This window comes from Atta cephalotes (assembly GCF_000143395.1).
Source record: "Atta cephalotes unplaced genomic scaffold scaffold00017, whole genome shotgun sequence".
Lineage (NCBI taxonomy): Eukaryota > Metazoa > Arthropoda > Insecta > Hymenoptera > Formicidae > Atta > Atta cephalotes.
Window position 1 is genome coordinate 630,660 of NW_012130081.1, and position 23,473 is coordinate 654,132.

At 32.4% G+C, this 23,473-nt stretch overlaps 1 protein-coding gene across 1 annotated transcript in view; it reads left to right on the forward strand.

The window, feature by feature from the left end:
* Nucleotides 1-23,473, forward strand: part of LOC105618477 — a 32,030-nt gene that overhangs the window by 1,196 nt on the left and 7,361 nt on the right. The gene's annotated exons all lie outside the window — the stretch shown is intronic.

Here is a 23,473-nt window from a genome sequence, read left to right on the forward strand (position 1 = left end):
AAAAGTCGTATAACTTCGTATAATGTATGCTATACGAAGTTATTACGTATATAAATAGATCAATAATAATAGCAATAAAAATGCTTCTATTGTAATAAAATATTAAAGAATCTTATTGTATATTTATATAAGACAGACTCTAATGATTAGTATTGTGAAAATAATAGCTGCCCTATAAATTGAACATTTGGAATATTTGTAAATTGACTGCTTTCAATGACAGCGTAATTTCTCACGGCTTCGTGCGGTTTCGCATTCCTTTTTGCGCGAACAGAAACATGAGTCTCTCGAGAGTCTTCGTCCCAGCAAGGGACGTTTAGGAAGGGCATATTTTTCTTTACCATCTGTACAGACCGTTGAACACATGCTTTATACTGTCATTCGAAATCTCGCCTTCTCCTTCCCGCCCGAAAAATACCGGATACTATTAACGATTATTATGTTTCTTTCTTAAATCGAATTTTAAATGCAAAATAACGATTTTAGAGTAATTTTAGGAAATAGATTTATTCAAAAGAAAATAGTCTCGTGGATATTTTTCACGAGAATAAAATAATGCAATCGGTTGTAAGCGACAGGAATTTCCTAAAGCGATTAAATACTTTTTGCAATTTTATACGCTTGATTATGATCAAGGTCGATGTATTTAGAATTTTTAATGTATCCATACAAACGTTTCTATCCTCGTTTCCACTTGAGCTCTAAATATTACACGCGCGATTTTCCTCCATGCCTATGCGGCAAAGACTTTTCATTGTATTTACGCTTGTCTGACCCGTTTCGCACGCGGGTTGCAGAGGTCGTCGCGGAATATATAAGTCGCTTCCGTTAGTCCGAGATACCGGTCATGTATACTTCTTTATATGATTATACTTCATAAATAATTTCTTAATGACGTACGAAATGTAGATATTTAACAAATTAGCATTCTAATTATAATTGTAATGACTTCATTTAATCCAATAAGTATATTCACGGATAATGTTAGATAAAATACTTTATACGATGACAACTGTTTGGAATTAAATTTTTAATTATGAGATATTATGGCGCTATAAATTCTGCAAGTATCTTTATCCCGACAAGAAGCATCTTCTTTTTATTGTGGGAAGTAATAGAAAGCAGCGACGAGATCCCCGTTTTCAAAGCATAAGATACATATACATCGCAGTTTTTGTCACTGGAACCGAGGATTCTCTGTGAGAACCCCGCATACCGTGATGTCACACATACTGCAACCACGTTCACAATGCGCAGTGAAAAACTAAACGAGCGACTGTAGCCATAGCGGATCCACTTAATCGAGACTGCCGGTCTACACAGAGTTTTTTATTGCTCGGTCACGATTAGGCGGTATGTTTGCAAAGAACCTTGGCCAATTACTGACACTTGAATTCCATAGTTTTCACAATTAACGCTGCAATACTAGACACGTGAGAGAAGCGCCATCGCTTGGTAGTCACGTATTTGGAATTTTTACTTTCAATGCTTTCTTTTAATTTTTGATATTAAATATTAGATCATCAAAATTAATTAAATATCATATTGAGATAATGAATGCTATGTGTCTTGCACAAGATGGAAGTCTATATTTCGTTACGCCTTTAGTCCCGGACCTGTCCTAGCCCTTGCAATATCCGATGCAGTAGGCCGTGTTTCCGGTTTCTTTGTGATTCTACAGTTTGTTGTTGGATAATTTCGATAAGCTTAAGTTCATTATCCCAACTAAATAGTTTTCAAGTTTTTATCGAATACGCACTATTTAATGTCGCATTAAATCCTATATCGTCAGTTATTTTTTCATCGCAAATGTCAGATTTTTGAGCATAATATTTGTTATTTCAATTTTATTTTTTTCATTTGAGTATCTACTATATCTGATTTTGTAATTTTTTCTAATTTTTTTAGAAAGGGAAAATTGCACTCGTCTATCTATCACTATTATGAAGATAGTAAACGGAAGTGACGAAATCATCTTTGGCACGACATGTAGAAGATTGTGTATAGATTTCGAAAACATTCGTTGTCCCGTAATTTCCCTCGAAGTAGGAACGTTTCTCGCTTCGGTGACTCTAGGAAGGTCGAATTCACAACGTAGATGACCTCTCTTATTCACGACCAGGTGCTCATAATCAAAGAACGCGTAGTTGCAAACTTTGCGAAAAAAATTCACCTTTTGAACAATAAAGAACAGTTTTGCATAGATTTTATCTCATTTTTATATTTACAGTTTTAGCGGAAAGCTTATGAAACACGGTAATGGAAAGATGAAATATTATTCACACAAGAGATAATATTTTACATTCAACAATGTATGTAACTGTTACTTATAACTTGTATTATCTTACATTTATATTGTTGAGTGTGAAATTATAACTAACGATTGAAGAGATAATTTTACATTTAACAATATGATTTATAACTGTTATTTACTACTTTATATTATATTTATATTATTAAATGTAAAATTATAACTTTGTTAGTTGATGTTTACTTTTTTTGCTGGGCTATTATGCGACAATAATATAATAAATCCTATGGCTATCATGCGACAGCAATAATAATAATAATATGACAGCAATAATAGAGATACATCATAAATATCTTTCTCTATATCCTGATTAACTCTATACTTGCCATTATACAGATATTTACTATAGAATTGGTCCTTATTTCGTCACTCGCATAATCAATTTAATCTCGAATTCCTTGGAATATCCAGGTACGATTATATGCACGTACGTGTGAGAATAAAAACGTTCATCTAAGATTGTTTCCTTCAATGTTCACGACCAACATTGCTTTTCCTCTTCCTGCTCCGATTCTCCCTCTCACGGAAGACGGAATAAAAAGCACACAATAAAAATTGTGTGTTTGCATTAATTATTACGTGCCGCCTCGCCCGCATAACGACGCGACGCAAAGAGAAGAAGACAGGAAGAAGAGATACAGAAAAGGAGCGGGTAATGTCTTCTTCGAAATTTTTTTTGTGGAAGAAGCCCCGTACGATGACAAACGATGGTTCACAATAGCCTATAATCAGGATATAACTCATCAAAAGAGCCTTTCCTATATCTAAGGATAATTCTCTCATATTTTGCAGAAGGTCCGAAAAAAATAAAAAAATATAAAACACAAAATCATAATAAAATCAAGATAACATCAAATAAAAATAACTTTAAGGAAAATCATAATGATGTCATTTGATACACTTTTGATGATGATTTTATAACGAATTCTGGACATGATAATGATTTTTTAATTAGAAATTATTTTAAAAAATCATTATTATGCTATGAAGTCATTAAAATTATTCTATATTGAAATATTATTATTTTTCCTAAAATCACTTCTACTGAAATCTTGGAACTTCTTATGATTTTGTGTTTTATTTCGATATAAAAATGATATTTTTGTGCTCATGTCCAATTGACGGGCTCATCAGTTGCATATTGGCAACTTTTCGTGTCGATCGACTCTCCGGTCCGGTTCTGTCGCCATCTTTAACAACTATTTATGGAGCATCAAACGCGCAGCACATCGTTTCTTCTGTTATGTTGAAGATAATTATAGATTATTATCCGCCTGCATTTTCTGAGGGGAACGTGAGATGAACTCGTCTGCTCGGATGAATTGGAGGCTTGGGAGTCTTTACCGAATGGACGATCTTAAGCAAACACACTACGAAAACACTTCTGTCACAGTAAAAAGTAGGAATTACATCTGGTTTTTCATCATCAATGATGAGGAATTCCCCGTTGTTGATGTAACTGAGATGACGTATTCAATGCATAATCTTTCTAGATCAAGACTTCGTTTATACATGGAAGCTTACGACGATATCGTATATATGAGAGATAAAATTTTTTATCAGAAAGATATCTCAGACGCGTAATTCTTCAAGAATATAGGTCGTAATTGTTTCTCTTCATCGAAAACGTGGAAATATTATCGCAAAGTTTGTTGTATCGCAATGCATTTATCACATGTTAGGGGAAGAATAACTGTATGCTAAGTTCAAGATTACGACCGGAAGTACTATGTTAACTACTAACAACAGGAGCAATCCTCTATTGCATGCGATAAGAATAATCGAGTCCGGAAGCATTATTGATTGAGCCTCTAAAAAAACTATCTGTTCATTTTTTGAAGAACAGTTATCGAAAAGGATTTTTCTGATTATACAGAGATTTGATTTGTTAAATACATATTTGAATAATAATAAAGGAAATTTTTTATACATATATAGTATATTATAAAAAAGATCAAGATTCTCTGTCTTATCGTGCGATTACGCAAAAAACCTTTAAAATGATTATAGATTCCCTAACGTAATGACGTTCCCTTTGAAACCTTTTCTCGATGGCGATTTAATGTTCCTCAGACGTAATGCCCGCGAGAATCCATCAATCGTTTCATTCATATTTAGTAACGAATCAACAAGCAAGAAAAAAGTTACACCGCGCTCGTGCCGTTATCTCGTTCGAGTTGAATCTCGTTCTATTCTTACGAACAACGCTAATCACCAGTTTTATTTCTTTATGGATATGAGGGCAGTTCGTGGAAAAACGGGTAAACGGCACCGATAAGCCAGTTGAAAACCTCGATTGAGTCGAAACGCTAACAGATAAACGAAAAGGAGAAGCTGTTCTACTAACTTATTTATAGAGAAAGCAATGCGTCCAGTTTATTGGGGAAAAAAACGGAAGCTGGACTACAAATTCCACTAATTGATCACCGGAAATCTCGCTGGATCTCTAAAAATAGTTTTCAAATTTATCTCCGTCTGTAATCGAATATTTGGGGCTTTGAAAATAAATGTTTTAAAAGAATTAAAACAGCTATCTGAAACAGAGAACTTTCACAAAATTTCTAAAAAAAAGTAATTAACTCTTAATTACAGACATAAAACTAAGTTCTAAAGAGTCTTGTTTGAAATAGAGAAATTCACTTTACCATGATTGATAGAGCAAAATTCTTTTTATCTATAATTTAGAATATATAGTACCAATCAAATATTGACAAGAAAATAATTGCGTTTTTTTAAAAGGCATCTATCAGTAAAAACCACAATTACTTTCTTACTAATCAATATAAATATATCTTGATAGAATAAAGTTTCAGCTTTAAGAATCTCTTTTTTAAAAATTCCGATACGACAATTTTTAACAGAGTTATGAGCAACTAAAGTCAAAATTCTTTTATTTAATCCGCGATAACTCAGTAACCAAAAATCGTAGGAATATTTAAAAAAAAAACGATTTTGTAGGGAAAATATCTAGCTTTCACGATAGGTAATCGAAAATTTTCTCAAATTTATTTTAGGTACGTTACAAACTCACAAAGTGAGAAGAAAATTTTCCGTCTTTTTCAGCTCGTAGTTTTTGGTATGTAAAAATTACCAAATCATATAAACTTAAAAAATGTGGTAAGCTTTTAAAAGTAGAGATTTCAAGCTTTAAAATCTTTTTTTTAAATTTAAATTTCATCCATTCATTATTGACAAAGATATTGTATATACAACTTTGAGCTGAGAAAAAAATACAATTATTTGCCAATACATTGTATTATATATACTACAACTTACTTATAATTTTTGCTTTGGCTCCAAATAACCTTATTTGCTACAATCGAGGATTAAATAGAAGAATGTGTAATGAAATGAAGGAAATATATCATTTAATATATAGACCTAATAGAAAGATATAAAATGATGCGGTAGATTTAATAAACGGATGAATAGTTAGAAACTAGATCGTTCTCAGCGAGACCTCTCCACTCAGCAAAATTCATCCGGCTCGCCCGATCGAGCGTTCTCGTCCTGTTCAATGCCACCGCATGATAATTCCTAATTGAAATGCTTGACCATTATCACGCGGGAATAGTGTAGCGCTACATCCGCGATTTAACACTCTAGTCGACAGTGAACCGGAATTCATTGCTTAACGCCCGAGATAATCAACATATTACGCAATATGACGCTTATTCACTTCCCAAGTACGCACCCAACGATCACTCAGCATTTTGCACAATCGAATTATGCACAATATGACACAGACGCAATGAAACTGCAGAGATGTACGAAAATATCAATATGTCTCACGTACAGGCGTAAAGTACAGGCGTTATGTGATTCACATGCGATCTGTCACGGATGATTTCATCATGTCATAGGAAATCTCTTGATATGGTATGAGAAAAATATTGATGATTTATTTTTATAAAATGTAATAAAAAAGTCTTTTTACATATTCATTTTACATGTTCTAATTATTTCCACATAATACTAATAATACTAATAGGAAAGTTAATAAGTAATAAAAAAAAAATAGCTTTTTTATGTCTTTTGGTTGGTATACTTATAAAATATACAAGATACTGAAAAGAATTTACGAATTCTGCATCCAGCAAATTGAGAGCGAGTGAATTTTATTCATGAGGACCGTAAGAATTCTTGAGCCGTGAATGTCATCAGGCATTGGTCACGGGTTACTGGTGAAAGCACTCGCGAAACCGGCCGTTCGCGCACGCGAAAGTGTTCATCTTGCGAGTAACACTCATTCACGCTACCGCGAATTATTTATTACCTGGTAACTTGGATGAAAGCGCGATGTACGCACCGTTAAATTAGATGTTTTACACGCTCGTAAAATGAATGGAGCTTCGATAATGCAAAACGATAGTGCAAAAACGAGAAACGGCGTGAATCATAAATTGCATACAAGAGAGATATAAAACATTGTAAAAGTTTCTCAATTCATGTCTGAAAATCACAATTGTGTAAGAGTGAACGATAACGTTCTACTCATATAATTTTATAGTGCTTTATAGTCTGTATATATTTATTTTTATTAAATTATTTATTATTTTTATTAACTCTGGAATGAAGTAATGCTTTCCTTAATGACATTGACTGCGTTCAGCAGAAAAAGTAGCTCTGCAACTGTTGTAAGACTCTTTAATATAAATGATTCTTGATGTCCTTAATTCCTCTCACTAAATCTAAATGTATAAACTGATCATATCGAAGAATTTTATAGTTGCAAAACTGCTTGCCATTCTATTAATTAATAAAGCTTTAGCAATTTTTATTTCAATGTTTATAATAGTAATGATTCCGGGAGAGAGATATTAGAAATATATCTTCTTAAAGGAATACTAGGCATTGATTAATGATCCTATTTAGATTATCAACATAGAAGAAGCTTCTGTATTAGTGGATTTATTAGTTTCAGGAATTAGTTATTGTAATATGATAATCGTAATCAAAGACGGATACAAATGGAGAGAATTCTTCGAAAAACACTCGAAGCTATAACGTTGGCGTCTGCAGTCTTGCATATTATTACGCGTGAACGCGTGCTAATGCATTTGCAATATACTCTCAGCTACTTGCCAACCAAAGCATTAAAAGGTCTTGTGTCATCACAAGACTACGAAATATCCAATTATGTCAGCGTAGGACGAGAAATTGCATTCTGCGAATCCATTTGAATATCCTTGATTACTCATCCTGGGAAAGTATCAGAACTTTTCATATCTCAAAAGGTCATCATGTGTCTGGTAATATTGTGTCACAAGTGTAAAGACATATATGTATCATATGCCAAATATGTGGCTGAATGTTCTTGGATGTCTTTCGAAAATTCAAGATAAATTTATCGAAATAAATAAAAAAATTTGAAAAAATAGAAATAATTAAATAAATTAAAAATTATAATTTTTCCGAGATATGTAGAAGTTTAAGAACAAAGACATATCTTGAAATAAAATCATAATTAAACAGGTGGCTTGCAAAAGTCGCATTATGTAACAATGAGTCATTCGTGCTCGTGCCTTTGTTTCTCCAATTTATTTAAAGATCTTTTCTTAGCCGTTTTTCTTGTTCAATGTATGTACATTTAACATCTGGCTGCTCGACAATTGTGGTTTGAGCCTCCAGTGCAGATGGTCAAGCTTCTCGTTCGTGCAATGTCGAACAATGCTGATTGTTACACTTAAAATTCTTACGGCAGCCTTTATGGACCTTGCATAATAATGGTCTAACATCGTAGCACAATGCTGCATAGGCGGGAACGGGTGGTACAGAGTAATCGAAGGAATTAAAAGACATTTAAGCTCTATTCTTCATATCTCACACATACACACAAACAACTCAATTTCTCTTTTAAATAATATTTGTTTAAATAACACGTATAAAATGCTATAGAATATTTGGATATTTTTTCTTTCTTCTATTATCATATTTATGCAATAAATACATGCATAACATTAGTTAAATTAGAAAATCAGATTCATTTAATTATTTTTTGAATCGATCTTTTTTATTAATAATGTGTCTAAACAACCAATTTGCGATCCATAGACATTTTAGGCGGCAAAACATCGAACTTACATCTACTTCTATTTTTTTTTACAATGAGAAAGTGGATTTTTAAAAGTCCGTTTTCATAACGATACGTCTTTTTTCGCAATGTATGTACATATAGTAAGGAAGAAAACACAACTACGGACAGGCCTGACGAAAGAAAAATTACACAGTGCGTCGGGATACAGGATGAGATGATTAATTTCTGCGGTCGCGAGGAAGTAATGTGAGATCCCGGGATCGGATCTTCTCTCGCTTCGGTCAAAAGCATAATGATGTGCGAACAGGTTCCCTTCGTCGTGACTCTGGGAAGTTTAACGCCCGGGACGAGCGGACGCGTGCGTGTATTCTGACTGCGGTGTGAAACCGCGGATCATCCTTTCTACAGACGATACGCGACATAATATCGTGATGAAAGCGAATCATTGTGAATATTGAATTGTGGTGGAATCGCGTGAAGGAACAGCATTGATCGGCATCGATAGCAATTGACAAGGACGTGAAATTTGAGAATAGAAGGATCTCGGTATTGCCTCTCGAGGTTCGTGTGACCATTTATTTTGTTCCGATCATTTATTTGCTTGTGAATTGGCACATAGCGAAAGAATGTGTTCGCAGTATATACTTTCTGAACATAGTTCTTTGTAGTACACTTTGGCCAGTTCTTGCACGTGCAATTTAAAAGGAAACCAGGTGGCGTAGAATTTTTTTATGTACTTATATGCATAGTAAGCCTTTTATTATAGTCTATCCACATTTGTATTTATAGCATTTTTATACTATTTATAGCAATGCCGAATGATACGGGTTTTTTCACACGTTTTGATACAAGTTTCAAGCAAACAGAAGTAGTCGTGTTATCGTACTGATCGCCACTTCACGCGTTATGAAGGCCACCGGGGCATAACGTTTGTTCTGGTCGCAATAATTCCACGCGCAGCGAGCAAACGCAAACATGGTTATCGCGGCGACTCCGCAAGCATTGATATCGCACTGTGATATACCGTGGTCGGCGCGTCGGCGAATGAGAAAGGGGAAGCCGAATGAAGAAACTTACTACAACGGCGACGAAGGGGCGAGTGAGGGGTGCTCAGAATGTCGGAAGAGTGAATGGGAGCACTGTGCGCCAGATGGCTTGGTGGCGTCGCCGCATCTCGACGCCGCACTGCTTACGTCGATTCGGTTCCGTTGCTATTTCATAATAATCGAGAGACCCTCGGCTGCATAATACGAGAGGCATCACTGCCGATAACTGTCATGCGACTGACCCCTGACAATTCATGGCGTTTTATGGACTCGGCCAGTTTATCGTCGCGAGATTTTTTTTTCCATAGAAGTTTTCTTCTCTGGAGGGAATCAGAAAGAGCGTGGGCGCCGTTTATTCCTCGACTATGTAGAAAATCCCGAAGTTATGGCGATGTCCTGACAGTGAATAATGAAATAAAGGAGGGAACGGCACGAATAAAACTATGAAATTGATTTTGCTTGAGCACCTGAACAGCGTTCTATAAGCAATGAAGTAGATGGATTAAAAAATAAACGATTTATATAATTTATTAAATAAAATACTTATTCGAGCTCAGAAAGATAGTTACTTGCAATTAAATACATAAGTTAAATTTGACAGGTTTTGAATTTAGATATGGATTTAAATGTCTGAATTTAAATATGAATTTTAAAAAATGTCTGTGAATATAGGAGTGAATTGCATCTTTTGAAAGTCAACCAACGAGATGCACAGGACTGCATGTCAATGATCATGCTGAATAGGATGCAGTTGATCCGGAGAACGAGTCTGTCCGATATTCAAAAGCTGACCGGATGGGATCTATACAAGAATTCAAAACAACCGGAAGTTCTGTGTGTCCCATACAAATATGATAGTACGTGGGTCCAAAACGGATCGGCCGGAAGAGATGAAAGTCGATAACTATAAAAATGATTCAAAATCGGAATGTATATATTTCTATATTGAATATACTTAAAATTTGCAATTTAAAAAAAATTTAGAGATAATTCGGAAGTAACAATTAGGAAAAGAAAATTAAGATATAGATGCCAACTCTTGAACTCAATCAATATATCTTTAATTTATATGCAATTAATTATATTTTTAATTAATTTGCCTAACATAACATTCAGAGAAAAAGATATATAATAGTAGATAACAATTATACAAGTTTTATATGTAAAATTTATATACGTAATTAAATTAATCATTTTATATATTTTTTATAGATATTACAATTTGTACATTATAATCTATATGATATAAAACTTGTACAGTTATCGGCTCATATTCAGAACGCGATTTGAATCCTAACCCAAATAAAACAATAAGTCATGATAACATCAAAATGACATTAAAATGAATCGAAAATAATTAAAAAATGACTTTTGATTTTGAAGTCATTTTGACATCATTTTGATATCATAATGACTTGTTGTTCTACTTGGAAACGCATGCATTCACATTACATACATTATAGAATTTTTAAAATAAAATTGTACATTTATCGATATATTCTAAATACAACCATTACTTACTTAGATATAATTGCTATCATATACTATTTTTCTCTGAGTAGATTGCTTTAGTTTACATATCTATACAGAAAATTATTTAAAAAGGCATCTCTTTCTTTCTCATAATGCAATATAATACACATAACATAATTACAGCATTATAAAAAAAAGAATAGAAATCTTGAATTAGGAGCGTTTAAACTATCTATACACTTAATGCCTCGACAGGTTTGTTTATTATCCATAAGTCTGGTCGTGCGTATATTACGCGTGATGCATATAATGGTTATAATGGTGCATCGACACGATGATGCGATGGTCAGCGTACCGTGTCTGGCATGGCGCACGTGTGAGCGCCGGCTTTGTACACGCACACGTGTGAGCCGGATCGTTGAAACGCGTAAACGATTGTAATACAGGGTGCAGTAGCGTACATGTTACGGCATATTATGAGTTAAACAACGTAATGATAGCCACGGCGCCAGTACCGCAACATATCTGCGTCTGTGAATTACATATCGGGTGTATCAGGAAGAATAATACAAGCACAATTCATTCGATTATGAGACAATATTATTGTTAATTAATATAATATATATTATTGTTAATTAGAATATATCTTCATCTCAAATTAAATCTTTATCGATTTATTTATACCTATTTGTACATACATTTTCTTAATCTCAGTTTAAGGGTCCCAATGACACTCGTGTTAGTGCACGTGAATAATGACGATATAAGTGATGACAAATAAGTGATATTCTAATTATAGGTATATAGTATTAGTACCATCCGTTCTTCCTAATGGCTATGAATAAGGCATTCAAAATTAATTAATGTTATCTCATACAATTGTTGTTGAGCGAAAGAAAAACGCATTCGTTAAGCATCATGATCAATCGTAGCTTTAATAACATAATGATTAATGTGGCGCCACAGAGATATGACGTATCTTTTCCCTATGATGTAACGGGTGGCACACAAGAAATTACATTCATAAAAATAATCATCAACAAAATTATAATTAAAATTTATATTAACTAGAAATTATATTAACCATGACTTGCGTCGAATTTTATTAAATAATTTCCATAAATTTTTAATATATCGTGAAACATACCTTCATTATCATATCCACTATGATAATGATGTTGTAGAAAATAATTTTTGAGAGAAAAGTAGTCTTATCATTCACAACTAGATATGCATAGTGATGATAAACATCGTATAAAAAAAAGAAAGATTTCCCTGAGAGTCTTTTTTATCGTTGACGGATAAACTACCTCAATTCCGTAGTTCCTCACGCCCCCGACGAAAGAGTTAAAGCATGAACATGACACTTCCGGTGCAACGAACTCGTCGAACTCACTCGCAGCTTATTACGACACCAATATTAGTTTTACGGCGAACTTCTGGAAATAGAGTTCGGTAAGATATACGTCATCGAAGTCTCGCGTTCGACAGCCTATATATAAATAGTTGCAACTGCACACAAGAAGGAATTTATTGACTGCAGGTGCACGTTGCACCTGCGTTTTCTGAACTCCCAACAACGTTAACGCGAGTTGTGATTTTTCTTTTCGTTTTTTAATAACATATATATGTTTGAATGATCATTTATCAACTATTGCACGGAACAAATAGTGTGTTCTGCTTTAAAAATTTAGCTAGATATGGAGGTTTAAAAATAATTTTGTTAGATTACCAAAATAATTACGTAAGATTTAAAAAATGCTATAAAAAGTTTTGATGCTCCAACTTGCTCTACATAATTATATTGATAATCTCACAAAATTATTTTTAAATCAACATCTAGCTAAATTTTTAAATATTTAATTTTCAAATACTAACAAAGCTCTGTTTTTTTCTATGTCATAAATTTTAATTTATAATAAAAATTGAAAATAATATGATTTTTCAATTTATTTATTTGAAATTTTACTGATTTGAAAAAATATTGCCAGTTAAGATCGAATTTTATGGTGAACTTTGTTTTCGTTATGGCGTTGTTGGCATTACGACTTATTGACACTTGGTCAAGTGAAGTCAAGAGAATGGGTTAAATGGAGGGAGAGTCATCATGCTTCGTCGCGTGCTTATTTTCGATACACAAATGATAACTTAAAATCCTAGCGATGTTTCGCAGATAAAAAAAAAGTTTCATTTACGAATCGATACATCGAAAGTTTTAATCGATTTAAAAATTTCTCATTAAAAAGATGTCAATTCCATAGTTTAATAATCAAATAATCATGCAAATTAATAATATGAATTATTTATTATAAATAAATTTTTTTTGTCATAAATAATATTGTTTGATATTATTTTTATAAAAATATGAAGCTTTTATAGAAATATGATTTAAATTATTGTTGACGAAAAAGATCGATGCGGTTCCTTTTTGTATAAATTTGTGTAAATTTCATGGCGTGCGATTCCTGACGCGACGTTGCATTATTCATAGTAACTCCAGTAACTCACGATAATCCACCCTTGTCGGTGTTATCGTCGTGGTTACGCTGACTGCAGTCAGGTGTGCGTCCAGTGGAAGACTTGTCGGTGCATTGACTGGGAACAAGGGCGGGTTGGCAGTCGAGATATGAAGCGTGGCGACGTGATTGGACGAAAGACGAAGGAATCCAACACAAAGGAAAAATAGCGGTGTGATTGTGCGCGCGGATGCACGATCATGCTCCTTTTGAGCCCTTTCGTGACTCCCGTGAATTATTTCATATGCCCATATCACTGCGAAAAATAATATATCGCAGGTAAATTATAGAGTTGCATGAAATATTTTGATATGTATCATGGAAAAAACTTCTTTTTCTTTGTCTTTTTTCAAGAAACAATTCAGTTATGGATTGTTTCTTTATATATATATTTTTGTGTTTCTAACATTGAAATTTTTTCTTAATGAAAATTTGATAAAAGAAAAATAATATGTTGGAGATACTTATATTCGGAAGGTCCAATAAATATATTTTTATTAATGAAGAGAAATGTAGAGAAATTTTGTGTTTTAATTAATTTTATCTATACATATTTGTCATAGAATCATAATATTTATTTTAATATATATTAAGTATATATAATATATATATAGAATAATATTAATAGAATATTAATATTATAGTATGTAGAATAATAATAATATTAATGTTATGTAGTAAAAAATTGCTTTATTATGAATATAAATAATAAGGAGCATACAGCCACGATGATAGATATTAAAATGAAAATAATATATTGTATTTATTATATAAGAAACAACAGACGTTTCGGTCAAGATTTGATCATCAGTACACAAAGATGACAATAAAGAATTACAAGTTTATTAATTAAGAACGCAAAATCGCTAATCAAAAAAGTGTTAATATAATATCAAGATGAAAGAAAGAAGTGCATAATATTAAAAAAATTATCGTAATGTTTTATTATGCAGTAATAAATTATAGGAGATTGTTTATGCCGGCTATATATAATCCACCACTTCTACAAATAATTATGTCTTCAACACTTGAGAGCAGACGAAAAACTAATGGATGTTTCGGTACGCGTGTTACGAACATGAGGAACGCACTGTCTAAGTGTCAGCTTGCATTACTGCATTATATACTTCAGAAGATAAATTATCACTTTCACACACAGTCATGCCGATACTAGATAGATCAGGAAAATAGATCATTTAGATTTATAAATAGACTATCTAAATTTGATGCTATATTGATAAGTCTTTTGGTTGTCTACGACAATAGATGCTTTTTGGCAATAAAATAAATTTAAAGAAATATTGTGATTTATATGAAAAAATATTAACAATGCAATATGTTTAAAGTAATAAAATTTAATAAGAATCAAAAATGGTTTCAGTACAATTGTGCATCTAAATATCTTCTCGCTTTTCAATCGACACTTCAAGTAGATATATTTAATTGGACTTAAGTTTAATAATACGTCAACTTCCGTTCCTAAACTATGACTAATCGTAAAGCTAAATTTAAGTCATTGAATTGATTTATGTAATCGCGCGCGCGCGACTGAGCCTAATTCAATTTAGAAGTTTGTATATTAAAGCTTATATTTATCTGCAATATTTATTTTAATAAATATTTTTTTTAAAGTCTATTATATTAATATAAAAATACGATAATAAGAAAAAAATGTACATAATAATAAAACATAATAATAAAAAAATCTTAATATAAAATTTTATAATAAATAAAAAAATAATAAATATGTCTAATCAGACGGAACGCAATGCAGTAGGTCAGATATAAACTGATATATACGCCAATGCAACAAGATGTTCCGCGATCGCAATTACGCGTTAATTTGTCTTCCGTCTAGAAGGACATTTGATGAGTCGCAAGTATGATAACTATGCTTGCTTCTCTATTTCAAGAGATCACTAGTACGACACGCACGATGAGATTAGAGCCGTATCTACGTCGGACCAGTATAGGATAGGATGCTTTGTCTCTTCGGGACACTTCCACACTTCGCTCTTCCACACTTTACAAACCGGATGCGAGCATTCCACACACTGGCGGCTGTGTGTCGCTAATAATCACGCGCGTGTTGGTAGTAACAGGGGACTTAAAGTTGGTCGAGTTGTTCTCGTTTAAAACAATCAGCAGGAAAGGAAGGACCAATTATACGGACCTGCGACCGTCTGTCACCGACCTTCTACTTCTCTTAATGTGTTGGATCAGGCAACAAGTATAAGTAATCAAAACAACATGCTTAAATGTATGTAAATAATCCCGTTTCTTCCGAACAATAAAATTGAAAAATAAAAGAATGTTAATTGAATGATTTAACCGATTAAGAGTCATTTTCTAATGCTATAAATGTCGAACAATAGAGTTGAAAAATAACGCGTTGCTTGTAGCATTGTTACTGTTATAATTATTTTTTTTCAATAACGAATGGGTGACGTTTTTTCTTACTTATAACGGTATAATGATAACGCAATTACATTTTTTTTAATAATGATAATAAATATAATTATTATTTTCATAATTTTTTGTACAATGTACACATGTATTGTACATGTACAATACATGTGTACGTATAAGAGTTTTTTTGCGATTAATTATAAGCATCATAGATTTCGCGTTAAACTGATTAATTAGCTACATAGTTACTTTATTCAACAAGTAACAGTAACGAATTATTTTTCAGAAAAAGGATAATAACAACAATAAGTTACTTATCTAAGTAAGTTTCTCAATTTCTTGCCGACTAAGAATGCAAAATTAAAAAAAAAGTTACATTTTATAATTTTAGAATAAAAATAATTTTAATACAATGAAAAGTATTTTACATTTATAAAAAAGAAATTTTGTTAATTCTAAGTTAATTTAAAAAAATATAAAACGTGGATAAGCCATTTCTTGTGAAATGTTCGCATTTCTTTTATTTTTAATGATATTTGAAAAAGTTGAATATTTTTACTGTTAATAAGATAATAACGATAACTACCGCATTTTTCAATTCCGCTCAATGTTAAATACAATTCATGCAAAGATCATAAACGATCCTTTATCTAGTTTGCTAATTATATGAACAATTCACCCACGGTTAACTGCGTCGAGTTTGCTTTGAATATCCGTTCTACGAAAGTTGTTAGATTGTTAGATTGTTACATTAAGTGTGCACAAAGCAGTATTATATGTATGTATAATTTGCTGTTGGTAACACAGCGTTTCTCCAGGGAAGCACCGCTTTCACGCATTTTGTGAAAAGAAACTATTCTAATCTAACTATTTTCTACTGCAAGCTAATGAATTGAAGATTAAAATTGCGATGGTGCTAATGTTTGCGCATAATAAGATATGTAGTAAATAAAATAACAGAATTTCCTAGTGAACGTTTCAGTTTCTATTTCCTTGTATTCTAGGTTTTATATTAATATATATATATTAATACTATATATACATTAAGAAAATATTATATTTTAGCAAATATTTGTTCAGTTCTAAATATTTATTGAATATTTAACATTTGTTTATTTTGTATAAAAACTATTAATTTTATTATCATATTTTTATTAAATAAATATTTATTTATTGTAAGTGTTTACTACAAGGAGAGGCTCCGAAGTGACTCACATCAATTTCAATGAAATTTGATAAGAGATATTCATAAATAATATAACAATTATTTCATAAAACACTATTATATAATAGGAAAAATTTAATTGTTAGTGTGGTTCGAAATTCAAGTCTGTAAGTTGAGAGGCTGTTGCCATCTATTACACTACAAATATTCGAGTATGAACGTTTTAATAATTAATAACGCTATTATTCTTTCTAAAGTAAATGCCATTATCAAATTTATTATTGAAATATTTCGGTAAACCGTCTACGCTTAAATGGGGGGATGATTTACCATATTCAGGTATATTTGGTATATTCAGGAGAACACATTCTATAACTCTGTCAAATATTATTGAAATTGGTGAGAGCGTCTTCCCTTGTTAATACTATTCAAAGAAATATGTAAGATTTAGTAAATTTTTTTCCGGATAGTATTTCTTTATTTATTCCTCTTATATACTTATTTCTTACGATAAGGTAAAGTCGTTGCATCCCTGAACAAAGTTTTTTTTGTAATGAAATACTTTTGGGACATTTCTTTAAGAAGAATACTTCACCCTAGTTGAACGGCGCGGGCGGCACTTTCTTTGCAAAAGGGAGACACTCCACACAGCTGTCTTATTCTTTTAAAAACGCGAACTGGCACGCGACCATGTTCGTTCCGCCTTTTGAGAGGCGACAGGATGTAAACTCGAAAACGATCCATATCCCGTTGGTCCACTACACACAGCCTGTCCCATTCATATAAAAAATGATGGAAATAAAACAACTGTCTATGGCACTTCAATTAGTCACGGATTATTCTTGGTGGTGTCATGTAATAACACCTGCGTTATTTGTCGTTCGATGATTTATTAATTTTTAGAAATTGCAAAACTTTTTCTTTTATTTTACAAAAAATTTTATAAGAATTTAATAAGACTAATGAAATGAATCAAAATCGCATAAATAAGAGAAATCTTTGCGGAAAATTTTCATTCGTCAAGAAAATTCAATAGCAATTCTTGCAATTAATTCGATTGCTTCCGTATAGTTCATTGCTGTAACATATATTATCCGATTCATTCATAATACACTAATGCAGTGCACGTACATCATTATCATCAACTCGCTAGAGTAGATGATGACTTTGTTATTAACTGAAATGAATACGTACAATGATACATGGGTATATAAATATCCTGTATCTTTTAATTTACCAATTTATGCTTTGTCATTGATACTACGTGAAATTAAAACATTCTATATTAAATATACTAAAAATACAAATGTTTATATCTTATTGTTAGTTAGATACATATGTGCGTCTAGCTATCAACTTAATTAAGTCTGCTTGTTTAAACATTAATATGAAAGGAAAGTATAAGATAATTACATAATTTAAGAATGTTTCTCGTTGATTACAAAATCAATTGGTGAGAAATGTTTAGAGTCACACATCCGGCTTAAAGAATAGCCGTTCGTAGCACGTTCTATCACGCGAATTGCATCCTCGTGACGGCACGCGCATGCAGTCGCCCGTGCAATGAGTAGTAACAACATGCGGTTTCGCTTTCATCTTGCGCGAGAAGGAAGAAGCCCCGATACCATATGGCTCCAGAAGAAGCTTACGCACGACGATGCGTTCGCAGGAAGGAAGCTTTCCAGCATGACCGTATTATGTTCCATGTACCGAGAACACATTGCGAAGAACACGGGCCATAGCGTAAAAGCAGGGCACGCGATGAGAGCACGTGCTCCCTTTTCTTCTTTAGGACATCGCTTCTCCTTTGTATCGTCGAATGAAGGGCCGGAAACGGGTGTCAATTGTCAGCTACTCGTAGACATTCGCGGCCGGACACGGCCGATCCTTCAGTGAGCGAATTTGAGAAGGCGCGCTTCTGTGTGGTCCTTCGCGACTGGCTTCTTATCAAGATGTGAGTGTGCAGAGATACAACGTATCATGAATATGGTATTGATTGACAATTTTATATGTGCGCGTGTCTTATCGTTAGCTTCTTAGTAGTTCAAGATTTTTATTATATATTTATTAGAGAGTATCTCCTTGTTTTTTTTTCTTTGTCAGTTCTTTTCATGACGCAAAGTTATTACATTAAATTCTTTAAATAATACATAAATAGAAAGTTTATTTATGTAAAAGTTTTTTAAAGGAAACTAATATGACAGTAGATAATAGATTGCTATTTAATGTCAAAACTTATTATAGATGTATCTATCTTATTATAGATATATATCGAACATCTGCTGTCAATTAATACAGATGTGACATTTGTTTAGAATAATTTAAACATCGTTTGCTTTCTTTATATGGCCGTGATTGATAATTTTATTTTTTTTTGGATCTATAAAATGTTAGAAACATTATCGATAAAATAGAAGCGGATAAATCTGCCGTTACAACGGTAATCCATAAAAGGAGATCACAAAAGATAATCTTGACCCACACTACATGGCATTGCATCGTCATCATTATTACCGTCATCAACTTCATGCGATGTAACATCCTCAATTTTATAACCCAAATGTAACAGTTTACTGTTCCGTGGAAATTGAACCATGCAAAATGTTGCAGTAATATTTAAGTTTTACTTCCGTCTCACGCAAATAGAGAATGAATTAGACTATAAATAAAGGCAATGAGTTTATTTTTTTAATAAGATCTTTTCATTTTTATAGAATTGTTATAGAAACATAAATAAGCATTAGCTCGAAATCAGCCTCAAATATATTGCACTGTGCTTGTCGCGATTAGTAAAAATTAATGATATTTTAAAAAAAATCTCGATCAGTTATTTCGAAATGTTGGACTCCAACAATGCAAATAACAGTGATTGACCCTCGCGTGGAATTCTTGACCTCCAGGGCCGAGTTCAGAGACTCTGCAGTTGAACTCGGCACGCTCGATTTAGAGTCATTTTCTTCCTGCCCAGAAGAACCGTGAAAACCGACGCCTTCATGCTAATGATAAATAAGTTTCGTTCTCAGAACGAAACTAAAATATATAGAGTTCGTTATGCAAAGTTCAAATTACTGTGCTAATTAAGACAGATAAGATGTAAAAAAGAAATACCGCTCTTAATTAATCCCACCAGCCATCTATAAGTAAATTGTAAATTTGAGCTTGTTTCCCAACAGAAAATTCATTATTTCGCTATATAATATAATTTATAAAACACATTATATTCTTTGAATGAGAGAGAATTCTTGGAACTACAATATATCTTGTATGATATACCTATTGCAATTGTCTAAGACAATTTTATCTAGTCACTGTAAATGACATTTGTTATAAAATTTTTTTAACCGCACATGCAATTATTTTTTATTCTGACAGATTGATTATTTCGATCTCTAATCTAATGACGATAAACCAGCCATGACAGAAGCGATTTTCCGCAATTTCTACGAAACTCCGGGACTTCCCAAGTAAAACAATATCCGCTCGCAGAAACAAGCTTGTTACCCAATCCGTAACAGTTATTCCTATTATAGATCGAAATTATGTAAACCAGGTCGTGCGACAATTCATAATGTAAAAGAAAAAGAACAAGTCGCACGCGGGCAACGTTTCTGCGAGCCACCGTCAAATCTTCACGGTTTCCAGTCACATGATTTTCCACCGAGCGTGTGAAACGTGCGTCGTTCGGTAACAATTATGCTCTCATGACTTTCGTGGCAAGCATTGTCTTGCAATGGGAAAGTGGTGCGAAAGTAAGAACCCGCCAGGAGATATCCGTCGAGAGGTTTCTCAACGAATTCGCAATCTCGCAGATCACTGGATCGACGAACGATCCTGAAAGGACGATTTACGTGGGAAAACAGAGAAAGTGATGATTGTACTCGAATCAATTGCAATGTTCTGAATTTAATGATTGTGACAGGAAGATCATGTGGGATTAATTAACATAACAAGTACTTCATTCAAATCGCATTAATCTTAAGTTATTTTTATGAAGACTTAGATTTAATTCTAGTCAATCGTTTAATTAAATGTGTTACTACATGGAAAAAAATGTTTAGTTGAATTTACTGGAATTCTGGAAAATGAATGATTTCTAGTTAAGTGTGGATTTCTGATTAAAGTTATTAAATGTTAGTTATTTCTACTAGAATTTTAATAGATTTAACTTCAAATCTTGCAGATTTAATTAGAACTTTCTGGATCGTTTTTTTTACAAGAATTCCGGTTAATTCAACTAAACATCTTTTTCTGTGTTAATAATAATAATAATAACAATTAATAATAATAATAATAATAATAATAATAATAATAATAAATTCGGGAGGCGGTCCCTCATTGAAGATTCCGCCAGCAACATTCAAACGTGGTCCATGTGTCTTGGTCTACAGTTACATACTGGGTAATTTTAATTATATAGTCAACAGACATTAATTCTCAGAATATTATTATCGATATTATCCGCATAACAATAGTGTGAAAAATTATGCCTTATCACAACGATGAGTGTCATATGATTAGCAAATTAATTAAAGCAAATTAATCGATGATACTTGAAATCCTATATTTTCTGCTGACAATACTCAAGGTAGCCAATGGCGGTTTCATGCGATATGCTGGTCAAATTATGTGCGATCAGCAGAGCTTTGTTAGCGCGTGATGCAGGTGCTGGAGAGTATCATTTTCATTCTGATCGCAGACGAGCAAAAATGTATATTCTGATTGTATCCAAATAAAAATTATCATCTGTAAATCTATCCTTGTTTAAACTATCTCCACTTTCAAGAAATAAAAATTGCACTGTCTTTGTATTAATGTAAAGACATAGTTAATAAAAGTAATAATTAATAAAAGTTATAATAAAAGTAGTAATTAAAAATAATTATGTGAAGGACAAAGTAATAACATTTTGATGATTATAAATGTCGGTTTTACGTGATGCTCACTGGATCATCTCTCACGGATAATTATTTCAGAATCTTAAAGCGGGACATAGGACAGAGCTGCAGCGTTTTTTCTATCCATTTAGAAATGAGTTTTTGTTTTATGCTCGTTCTCGAGTCCTTCCCCGGCCGGAAACCGAGAGGAGATAAACGAGAGGGGACACGTGCTCAACAACGATGGTACCTGAAGACTCCACGAGGAAAAATGGCAGCTGAGGGCCGAAAAGCACGTGCCACGCATGAAAGAAGAGATTCAATGGAGCGCCGGGATAAGAAATTTATTATGCACGGGTCTCCTACCTGGGACACTAGCGGTAGCCATTGAAACCGCTGTTCATGGGTTACATGAAGTTGCATGGAAATGAACGTCGTCCACCTCGAATACGCCGAATCTACTAGGATGCTCGCGATATTGCCTAATATTTTAATCTTAATTTAAAATAAATGATGACTGTACATTAATTGATATGTTAGAATTTCTAGACTTAAGTGAAAGATATTAACATAAAAGTAACTTAATTTTACTTAAATAGAAAATATATATATGTAAATAAATATTTATAATTTGTAATCATTCATCAATTTAAAAATTTTTATTTTGCACAGAATCAAGAAATAACAACACTTTTACTAAAAATTCATAATTAAAGTGTAGAAATGCTAAGAGATAAGAATTTCTGTAATATATTGTTTCACATAAAGCAAGCAGGCACATAATTTGCGATACTATCACGTTTCGAGCAATTGAACGTGACCTCACATTATATACAATATCACTGGCAGCCAAGTAGACAGTGGTCCAGAAAATACGCAGGCTACTGTCTACAATTTATCATTTAATTTTACAATTTTCAAGTAAAGCATGGGGGACTATCATCATTAAGTATATTTTTTTATTATTTAACTCCGATTGCCGTTCGAGCGGAATACAGCGTCAGCGTCACTCATCTTATCAATTGGAGAATAAATAGACGGCGCCATACGAGACAATATATATAAAAACAATATAACACAGTAAATCAATCCAAACATTACTCTTCCTTAATTATACTTAATATAAGATTTTCTCTCTTTTGAAATAACTGAATGGTATCTTATGAAATTTTACCTACGATAGTTCTTAATAGTAAGAATTGATTTATAATATGTCGCAATCTATTAACTTTTTTTGTATTTTATAAGAATTAACAGTCAATTATTCAAATTACGGTTTAGTATAAATCAATTCTAACCATTGTGCAGCATTGTCACGTTCTATACTCAGAAATTATCAGATTTTGAGAAGATAAAGAAAAAAAATATTAAGTTATTAAAAAGAATAAAAAAAGAGAGATAAATAAGAGTGCGTATGAGAGTAGTATTGTAGATAAAGGTTTATTGGCACGCGCGCGCCTGTTATATATTGTAGTATAATAATTATTAAGAAATACATATATAAAATGACATTTATAAAAACATGGAAATAAACTTAAATGAATTTAAATGATATTTTAAGATCATTATGCAGAAGTGAAATAATAATAATAATATACATATATTAATAATATACATATATTAATAATAATATACATATATT